We start from the raw sequence: 8,548 nt of genomic DNA, 5'->3' as shown, positions 1-8,548 counted from the left end.
TGAAATGTCCGCTATGTGTAGAAGAATGTCCTACAAAATCTGATATGGTGTCACATTTGATCAATTTTCATGAGATTTGTATCGTGAACGAAAGTTTAAAATTTGCAAATGAAGAGGATTTCCTAAAGTGGAAAAAGAAAATGAGCAAGTGTGTGAATTTGTTGTATGTTGCGCCAAGTACGAATGTAAAGATTGTTCATCTGACATGAAATACAGATGTCACAGGGATGGGACCTTTAAGTCAAGGGGTAAGCAGGAGTGTCACCAGGAAGTACTTGGAAGCAACAAGATAAGAGGTCATTGTCCAGCGAAAATGGATGTTACTTTTCAGTCTGGATAAATGTATGTTTCATTTTGTGCAACACACATACGCCACCAAGGAGAGTTAGGTCGCATGAGATTATCGCTGTCGGAAAGGAATGACTTAGCGAGGAAGATTGCGATGAAAATTCCTTTCGATACAATCTTTGATGAGGTTAGAAATTCTATTGGTGAAACTGACATTGAGCGTATTCATCTTCTGACCAGAAAGGATCTATTTAACATTGAGCAAGAGTACAATTTAAAATCGGAAGTTGTGCGGCATGAGAATCATTGTACGAGTGTCAAATCATGGATTCATGAAATGGACGAACGTGGAGGAATAGTACGCTTTTACAAGGGTCAAAACATGTCTTCTATGATGTACCCTCAATTAAAACCAGAGGACTTCGTTTTAATTATAATAAATGAGGCGCAGCAAGAAATGTTACGACGATACGGCGACAAGTTCATTTGCATTGACAGCACACATGGTTTAATATGTGCAAACATATACACCTAGTAACTAAATATATTGGTGGTGCTAACGAACACAATTTAGAATCAGGCACAAATTTAGTCATTCAGGAAGCACCTTCAAACAAAGGACATTATTCTGAAGGAACTGCGTAATCCCCTGAAAAGAAGGCTAAGCGAGGACATAGAAGAGCACAAAGCCAAGCTCCGAGAAAAATTTCAAACCATTCTTGCAACAGTAGATGATGATGATGATGATGATGATGATGATGATGCTTGTTGTTTAAAGGGGGTACGAAATGAAATAACAAAAAGTTGAAATTCATCCACTGACCAAAATAAAATAAAAAATGTCAATAAGAATGAATGGGTGGACATGAGCCCAACAAAAAAAGAACAGTGGATCAGACTAAAAAAAAAAAAAAAATGTAAATAATAAAATTACTGACCAAGGGACCACTCATAAAGCATAATGATGCTTGATGTCTAAAGGGGTGCAAAATCCATGTCTAAGGCCCCACAGAATAGTACATGTCGCGAGTAAAGTAGAAGCATGGTATTTGTCATGTTGGGGTACTAATCAAAAGTAGCAAAACTCACGGTGTTCCACACAAGATGGTACTACTCACAAGTATTGTACTTCGTACAGGTAACGCAGACCTATGGTGTTTCTCACACAATGGCACCACTCAGCGCCAACGCAAACTGACGAGTTTCCTCACTTAAGTGTACTAGTCACGGGTGCTGGTCCCACGGGCCCCGTGGTTTTCTTCGCATAGTGGATAGTAATCACAGGCAACGTAGACCCATGGTGTCGCTCATATAGTGGTACAACTCACAGGCAACGCCCAGACCCGTGGTGTTGCTCACATGGGTACGACGCGCAGGTACTGGAAACCTCCCGGCCAGGCTGCTACTAATCACAAACCCATTTCGTACCGTATATATAGTGGTACAACTCGCAAGTAGAGGCAACCCATGGTGTACCCCACGCGATGGTACGAATCAAAAGTGGTTTCACGGTTCTAATTCAATCACCCCTTGGTCGCGCCTTTTAGTCGCCTCTCACGACAGGCAGGGGATACCGTGGGTGTATTATTCATCTGCGTCCCCCACCCATAGGGGGTAAGGAGAGAGTGAAAAGAAGAAAGAAGGGATCAGTCACTTTGAAAGATGAAGTAACGAACGAAGAAAGGTAAGGGCCACGAAGGGCGTGAAATGAAAGACTCCGTAGGCCTCCAATGCTCTAATACCGTCGGGGTCAGAAAAGAACAAGAGTTGACCAAGGGAGATCGGACAGGATAGACAAAAGTGAGGAGCCTGGCACAAGTAAGTGGAAACAATGCCAAGACTCAGCTAAGGGCCCTGTGGTCGCCAATCCACACTCCCAAGTTGAGAGCCCCTTAGGCCCTTGTTAGTCGCCTCTTACGACAGGCAGGGGATACCGCGGGTATATTCTGCATGAGCGTCCCCCACCCGCAGGGGGTTCGCAACAGTAGAATCACCACAACATGTAGATATAACTGAGAAACACCTCCAACCAATAATCCCAACTATACAAGCCCACAGCACTAAAGCAATGATCAGCACAGCACCTTCAACTTCAAAGAGGATAAAGTTTGAAATACAGCAACAATTATTTTCCACAAAAAAAGCCCCATAAGGAAACTTCTTCCTCCTTGTCAAGGCCTACCGAGCGAACAACAGGCAATTAGTAAGATTTTATTAGAATAAAATTTATTGTATCCACCTACTCAATTGCGAATTGATTATAGGCTATAAGCCACGCTTTTTTCCCAACTGTCGGCATCGCCAGTGTTCGTGGATTCTACCTCTCCGCACACACTGCCTGCTACGTGATATTGCGGCGTTCCAATAGGTGGCTAGAATAAATTTTATTCTAATAGAATCTTACTTATTGTTATCTTCAATACGGAACAAACATGAGATTAGTTACTTGTTACTTGCAACAGGCAATTGCTGCAAATTTGTTACTACTCTAAGAAAAATGTGCTATAGGTCCTACTTCAGTACAATAAACTGTTTTATAGAAGCAATCCTAAAGGCAACAGTTACGGTAACTACTACTGTATGGGTGAATTGTGTAAATATTTTCTGAACTGTGCAAATATTTTGTGATCGGTATAAATATTTTGTGAATTGTGGTGGCAAAACTACAGTGTTCGTGAAAAGAACTTCGAAACTTATGAGTTAACGATGATAAACAGCAAGCACTGTTCAGCTGAAGGGGCCCAGAATTGTATTTACGTAAGTTCCATACTATTCTATTTGGTCTACAGTATATTATGTGCATATATAATATGATTTCCTATTTAAGTTAATAACAACAGTGCTTTTCAAATTTCCAAGTGACCCCATGAAATAGATTGTCATGTGAAACAGAATGTACTATCTCACTGGTGTCTAGGGAATGACAAGACCAACATAGGAATAACTGAAATATAAATGACATTATCAAAAGAGAATATGTGACTATTAAAATGATTACCTAATTTTAAAAAGTAACAACAGTTTGTGTCCGCCTCTGTGGTGTAGTGGTTAGTGTGATTAGCTGCCACTCCCAGAGGCCCGGGTTCGATTCCCGGCTCTGCCACGAAATTTGAAAAGTGGTACGAGGGCTGGAACGGGGTCCACTCAGCCTCGGGAGGTCAACTGAGTAGAGGGGGGGTTCGATTCCCTCCTCAGCCATCCTCGAAGTGGTTTTCCGTGGTTTCCCACTTCTCCTTCAGGCAAATGCCGGGATGGTACCTAACTTAAGGCCACGGCCGCTTCCTTCCCTCTTCCTTGTCTATCCCTTCCAAACTTCCCATCCCCCCCCCACAAGGCCCCTGTTCAGCATAGCAGGTGAGGCCGCCTGGGCGAGGTACTGGTCATCCTCCCCAGTTGTATCCCCAGACCCAGAAGCTCCAGGACATTGCCCTTGAGGTGGTAGAGGTGGGATCCCTCTCTTAGGCCGAGGGGAAACCGACCCTGGAGGGTAAACAGATTACGAACAAACAACAGTTTGCACTCGTGCTACTGGCCATTGAATAAGTGCTGCTGACTTCACATGTGTCTTGGGAGCGCAGTGTGGAGCCGCTTGGAATGTCTACCATGACAACTGACGTATGCAGTGTATAGTTCGTGCAACCGAAGAGAGCGGAGACGTTCTGAGTGGTTCCACACGCTGCGCTCCCGAAACACAAGTGAACTGATATGCTTTAGAAGAACAATAATACATTGCAAGAGCAACAGTTTTATCGCTGTCAGTGAATCGCCTTCCTGTGCTCTTATGAACAAAGTTTTTTCACTTGACCCTTTAAAAAATCCTTTGAGTATGAGCTGGAATGACCAAAGTACTTTATTAAGTCAGACTTTGTTTCCACTTTACTTTTCTCTAACCTACACACCTCACCCTTCAATTTGGTGATAAGTGCATTCTTTCTGCAGATAGTTTTTGGAGCCTTACACAACCTTTTCCTAATTATATTAAATTTAACTTCGTTATTAACACTTTTAGGACACCTTGCATTAGGAAGTCTATCTGTTGGCTGCACCTGAGCAGTACTGGTGGAGATGTTCCATTATGTTCCACTTCTTCTTCTCTCTCCCTCCCTCTTGCGTGGACTCCCTCTTTTTCTTGATCCCAAAACACCCTTCACGCTGCTGCTGGGAAGGTTTTGTGTTGGCACAGAATTGGGCTTCAGCCTAAAAAAAACGTTTATTGAAACAAAGTTAATATTCATATTAATTACACGCATTGCTTTTTGAATAAGCCCCATGCCATAGTACTATGAAATACAAAACTGGTAGGCTATAATAATACAGCATATAAATTACAAGAATATGATGAACTGTTGTGAAATACCATTCAATTTCATAGTAGTTGTGTAACAGCCCAACAAGTATTATTATATTATTAACTTTTGTGGTTCATGGTGTGGGTTACTGGTGTCACCTAGTTCAAGAACCACGGGCAATGGCTGAGTGGCCTATAATGTGGTCCTGAGACTCGAGATACCCTAACATTTTCAGAGGCATGACCTGCTTTGTGCTCAGATGGCTAGGACCCGTCAGGGGAGAGGTCCTCACTAGGACTATAAGTAAGGTAGCATCCTGCTTCACAGAATCGACTGAGCAAGCCTCGGACCTATGGAAGTAATGGAGTCCAGGATACAGGTGTACGATACAGAAAGAGAATGGGTGGCATACAGTGACGTGGCAGTAAAAGCAGGAAGGGAATGCCTACGAACAACCCTCTGTAAAGGTAGTAAAAAGCCAAATCTTGTCGGAATGACAAAGTGAGAGCAGTTTTCAGCATTCAGTCACCATGGGCCAAGTCCTCAGTGTATCTGCGCTCCATGTGGTAGAGCTTGTGATAGGTATCACACTCTTATCTGTCCTCAGAGAAAAGAATCGCAGACATGTTTCTGCTGCAACTAATATTTACTCGCCATTGTGAGTAGTGAAATGTTGTTTGGTGCAGTTATTATATATAATAATGTATTGAAATATAGTATGCTGTAATATGCAAAATATTCATGTTCAAATTATGCTCATGTTATTCTAGTGTAACTTAAAGGATTTATGAAATGTAATTTAATCTTATGACCATTGACTGCAATAAAATACTAAGTAATTTATATAATTATTATTATTTAACTCACAGAGGCATGCAGACTGAATGCTGAAGGGCATAACCGTCTGTAGCTATGTATGTATGCATGTAATATTCATTTTCTCTATTTCAAGCAGTAAAGGGAAGTTAAAAGTTTTATACACAAGAACTATTTAACTTCATGAAGCATAAAGCTGAAAATTACAGGCCAGTCAGTTTGACATGCATTGCATGTAAGCTTTGGGAAAGCATTCTTTCTGGTTATATTAGACATGTTTGCAAAATTAATAAATGGTTCGATAGAAGGCAGTTTGGGTTTAGGAAAGGTTATTCCACTGAAGCTCAACTTGTAGAATTCCAACAAGATATAGCAGATATCCTGGATTCTGGAGGTCAAATGGACTGTATCGCAATTGACCTATGTAAGGCAGTTGATAGGATAGATCATGGGGACTACTGGCAAAAATAAGTGCAATTGGACTAGAAAAAAGAGTGACTGAATGGGTGGCTAAATTTCTAGAAAATAGAACTCAGAGAATTAGAGTAGGCGAAGCTTTATCTGACCCTGTAATAAAGAGGGGAATACCTTAAGGCAGTATTACTGGACCTTTATATTTTCTTATATATAATATATGATATGTGTAAAGAAGTGGAATCGGAGATAAGGCTTTTTTCAGATGTTATTCTGTACAGAGTAATAAATAACTTGCAAGATTGTGAGCAACTGCAAAATGACCTTGATAATGTTGTGAGATGGACAGCAGGCAACGGTATGATAATAAACGGGGTTAAAAGTCATGTTGTGAATTTCATAATTAGGAAAAGTCCTCTCAGTTTTAGTTACTGTGTTGATGGGGTGAAAGTTCCTTTGGGGGATCATTGTAAGTACCTAGGTGTTAATATAAGGAAAGATCTTCATTGGGGTAATCACATAAATATGATTGTAAATAAAGGGTACAGATCTCTGCACATAGATATGAGGGTATTTAGGGGTTGAAGTAAGGATGTAAAGGAGAGAGCATATAAGTCTCTGGTAAGGCCCAAACTAGAGTATGGATCCAGTGTATGGGACCCTCACCAGGATTACTTGATTCAAGAACTGAAAAAAAAGCAGCAGCTCGATTTGTTCTGGGTGATTTCCAACAAAAGAGTAGTGTTACAAAAATGTTGCAAAGTTTGGGCTGGGAAAACTTGGGAGACTAAGTAGTATGTTACAAGTGATTAAAATCATGTTGGGTCCATACTGAATCTCAGTTATGTTCCGAACTGTCAGAGGAGAGATGGCGTGGAATGACATTAGTACACGAATAAGTTTGAGTGGTGTCTTTAAAAGTACGAAAGATCACAATATGAAGATAAAGCTGAAATTCAAGAGGACAAATTGGGGCAAATATTCATTCAGAGGAAGGGGAGTTAGGGATTGGAATAACTTAACAAGGGAGATGTTCAATAAATTCCCAATTTCTTTGCAATAATTTAAGAAATGGCCAGGAAAACAATGAATAGGGAATCTTCCACTTGGGCGACTGCCCTAAATGCAGATCAGTAGTGACTGATTGATTCATTCATTCATAACTTACCCTTGACTAAAGAGCTGAGGATTCCTAAAATCTGTGGATTGGAAGTGATCTCAACATATCTTGTATGAGCTATTTAAGTAGGTAGGTCCTTCGTTCTTGTAAATGTCATCCAAATCACTTCTCCTACATTTCATAACCCACTGATCACACCTACAACGAAAGAAAACAACAAATTAAAATCTAACCTATGAGTGCAACTTTTACACCATTGTCTACTTTCGATGAATGTAATTAATTCAAGATAAGAGTACTTGTTGATACCTAAATATTAAACCTAATGTGATGTGTACACTAATATTTTACAATATTGGAATTTACTTACACTGTTTCACAGGACTTTGCTGCTCCAGGGCATTGTAGATCTTGGATTATTGCAAGTTGTTATTGATCTGTAGTGGATGCCTCGTGGATTATTAAATTACTGTCTGTAGATTCAGCTGCACTGGAAGACTCTCTACTTGCTATGTTGCATGTCAAATGGATGTGTTTAAACGAGCTTGATTGCTGAATATCGACTGCTGGACAGCTGCAAGTGAATGTGTGGAGCCCAGTTCGTGAATTATACGGCAAACTCGGCGTAAAGACTTGTTAATTATCACAAAACAAGCAATACCGAGATAGATTTGTAAAGTTACCTTTCACAAAACAAAACAAAGCTTCTTCTTCTTCTTCTTGCTACACACATGGCGCGAAATCGCTAGGTAGGCGGTACTAAACGCCGAGATTCCTCGAGTAGTCCCGAGCATAGCCGATTATTGGCTGCACTTCGACATTCCCTAGACACAAGTGGCAAATTCTGGGGCTGTATCTGAAAGTAACGGCCTACCTTCCCAATTCCTGCCCTTTCCCATCACTCAGTCTGTTGCGGCCGACGTAACAACATATCGCAAGCACATAACAAAGTTCATTTCCATAGGCGCACAAATACAATTTTGCAAGAAGTCAGATGGAGGAACAGACTGCCCTAAACGAGTAGACACAACACATCACTGAGAAAGTAATTTAACACATTTATTACACATGAATAAATGCCGCAAATCTACATACACGGTGTTTCAAGAACATACGTATTTCGAATGCATGCATTTATTGAACTGCAAGACATACGAATATTGAACATCCGTAATCTGAAGTAGAGAGGTTCGTAAATGTGTGTGTAAAACTGTAAAGTTTCATATGTCCTCCAGCGCCGCGAACAATATCACATCGATACTCAAATTCCTCCCATACTCGGGCAAGCCTGTCCTTCGTCACTGATGTTACGGCAGTACGGATGTGGTTCTTAAACTCGTCCAGGCTCTTTGGGAATGGTGGCTCTTTGGGAATGGTGGTTCATAAACGTTGTCTTTAACGAAACCCCACAAGAAGAAGTCACAGGGTGTCAAATCCGGTGATCGTGGAGCCCAGCTGCGAAATGCTAAGTCGCCAGCTCCTTGGCGACCAATCCAACGGTTCGGTAGAGTTTCATTCAGATATTCACGCACTTGGCGACTCCATTTTTCAACAAGACGGGGCACCCCCTCACTGAAGTTGTCTTCGTGCTGCCTCGGAAACAACCAGTTTTGTAACATAG

At 41.1% G+C, this 8,548-nt stretch overlaps 1 long non-coding RNA gene across 1 annotated transcript; it reads right to left on the bottom strand.

Moving 5' to 3' along the window:
* Positions 1-3,281: 3,281 nt before the first annotated feature.
* LOC137502911 (uncharacterized) lies at positions 3,282-8,262 on the bottom strand. The gene is made up of 3 exons (XR_011018918.1): positions 7,298-8,262; positions 6,976-7,125; positions 3,282-4,485 (listed from the first exon to the last, which is right to left on the bottom strand). It is a non-coding gene; the product is annotated as an uncharacterized lncRNA (long non-coding RNA).
* Positions 8,263-8,548: the final 286 nt, after the last annotated feature.

The sequence above is a fragment of the Anabrus simplex genome, chromosome 13 (assembly GCF_040414725.1).
Source record: "Anabrus simplex isolate iqAnaSimp1 chromosome 13, ASM4041472v1, whole genome shotgun sequence".
NCBI classification, from domain to species: domain Eukaryota; kingdom Metazoa; phylum Arthropoda; class Insecta; order Orthoptera; family Tettigoniidae; genus Anabrus; species Anabrus simplex.
The sequence above is the reverse complement of the archived record's forward strand: the minus strand, read 5'-3'. Positions and strand labels throughout refer to the sequence as shown.